Source organism: Salvelinus sp. IW2-2015, linkage group LG18, assembly GCF_002910315.2.
Source record: "Salvelinus sp. IW2-2015 linkage group LG18, ASM291031v2, whole genome shotgun sequence".
In the NCBI taxonomy this organism is placed as follows: Eukaryota; Metazoa; Chordata; class Actinopteri; order Salmoniformes; family Salmonidae; genus Salvelinus; species Salvelinus sp. IW2-2015.
Window position 1 is genome coordinate 16,665,035 of NC_036858.1, and position 2,344 is coordinate 16,667,378.

General features: G+C 38.5%; 1 protein-coding gene across 1 annotated transcript in view; it reads left to right on the forward strand.

Annotated features, from left to right (window-relative positions):
• The window catches only part of kcnh4b (potassium voltage-gated channel, subfamily H (eag-related), member 4b), a 67,305-nt gene that overhangs the window by 54,600 nt on the left and 10,361 nt on the right, over nucleotides 1-2,344 (forward strand).

Genomic DNA, 2,344 nt, shown 5'->3' on the forward strand with positions numbered 1-2,344 from the left:
TTGTTGAGACTACTACTACTTTCTTGCTGAGACTACTACTACTTTCTTGCTGAGACTACTCCTATGTTTCTTGTTGAGACTACTACTACATTCTTGCTGAGACTACTCCTATATTTTTTCTTGTTGAGACTACTGCTACTTTCTTGCTGAGACTAGGTTTAGACAGCAGCATCAGTCAGCTCAACCAGAAGGTACGTACATTACAGTAGAGTAAGCCTCATTGCAGCGTAACTGCTTAGTGAGAAAGAGAACACTAGTCCTATATTCTTGCTGAGATACTCCTATGTTTTTTGTTTAGACTAATACTACTTCTTGCTAGACTACCCCTATGTTTCTTTTGAGACTACTACTACTTTCTTGCTGGAGACTACTTCTATGTGTTGTTTGGAGACTACTACTACTTTCTTGCTGAGACTACTACTACTTCTTGCTGAGACTACTCCTATGTTCTTGTTGAGACTACTACTACATTCTTGCTGAGACTACTCCTATATTTTTCTTGTTGAGACTACTGCTACTTTCTTGCTGGAGACTATTCCTATGTTTCTTGTTGAGACTACTACTACTTTCTTGCTGAGACTACTCCTATGTTTTTGTTGTTGAGACTACTACTACTTTCTTGTGAGCTACACTATTCTTGCTGAGATTACTCCTATGTTCTTTTGTTGAGACTAATACGCTTTCTTGCTGAGACTACTCCTATGTTTCTTGTGAGACTACCACTACTTTCTGGCTGAGACTACTCCTATATTTCTTGTTGAGACTACTATACTTTCTTGCTGAATACTACTCCATGTTTTTAGATGTTGAGACTACTACTACTTTCTTGCTGAGACTACTCCTATGTTTCTTGCTGAGACTACTACTTTCTTGCTGAGACTACTCCTATGTTTTTGTTGAGACTATTACTGCTTTCTTGCTGAGACTATTCCTATGTTTCTGTTGAGACTACTAGTACTTTCTTGCTGAGACTACTCCTATGGTTTTAGATGTTGAGACTACTACACTTTCTTGCTGAGACTACTCCTATGTTTCTTGCTGAGACTACTACTTTCTTGCTGAGACTACTCCTATGTTTTTTTGTTGAGACTATTACTGCTTCTTGCTGAGACTATTCCTATGTTTCTTGTTGAGACTACTACTACTTTCTTGCTGAGACTACTCCTATGTTTTTTGTTGTTGAGACTACTACTACTTTCTGTTGAGACTACTACTACTACTTTCTTGCTGAGATTACTCCTATGTTTTTTTGTTGAGACTAATACTGCTTTCTTGATGAGACTACTCCTATGTTCTTGTTGAGACTACCACTACTTTCTGGCTGAGACTACTCCTATATTTCTTGTGAGACTACTAGTACTTTCTTGCTGAGACTACTCCTATGTTTTTAGATGTGAGACTACTACTACTTTCTTGCTGAGACTACTCCTATGTTTCTTGCTGAGACTACTACTACGTTCTTGCTGAGACTACTACTACTTTCTTGCTGAGTCTACTCCTATTTTTAGATGTTGAGACTACTACTACTTTCTTGCTGAGTCTACTCCTATGTTTTTAGATGTTGAGACTACTCCTATGTTTCTTGCTGAGACTACTACTACTTTCTTGCTGAGATACTCCTATGTTCTTGCTGAGACTACTAGTACTTCTTGCTGAGACTACTCCTATGTTTCTTGTTGAGACTACTAACTTTCTTGCTGAGACTACTCCTAGTTTTTTGTTTTGAGACTACTACTACTTTCTTGCTGAGACTACTCCTATGTTTCTTGTTGAGACTACTACTACTTTCTGGCTGAGACTACTCCTATGTTTCTTGTTGAGACTACTCCACTTTCCTGCTTAGACTACCCTATGTTTTTTGTTGAGACTACTCCTACTTTCCTGCTGAGACTACTCCTATGTTTCTTGTTGAGACTTACTACTACTTTCTTGCTGAGACTACTCCTATGTTTTCTTGTAGGACTACTACTACTTTCTTGCTGAGACTACTCCTATGTTTCTTGTTGAGACTACTACTACTTACTTTTCTTGCTGAGACTACTCCTATGTTTTTGTTGTTGAGACTAACTCTAACTTTCTTGTTGAGGACTACTACTACTACTTTCTGGCTGAGACTACTCCTATGTTTCTTGTTGAGACTACTACTACTTTCTGGCTGAGACTACTCCTATGTTCTTGTTGAGACTACTCCTACTTCTGCTTAGGACTACTCCTATGTTTCTGTGCTGAGACTACTCCTACTTCCTTGCTGAGTCTACTCCTGTTTTTAGATTTGAGACTACTACTACTTTCTTGCTGAGACTACTCCTATATTCTTGTTGAGGCTACTACACTTTCGTGCTGC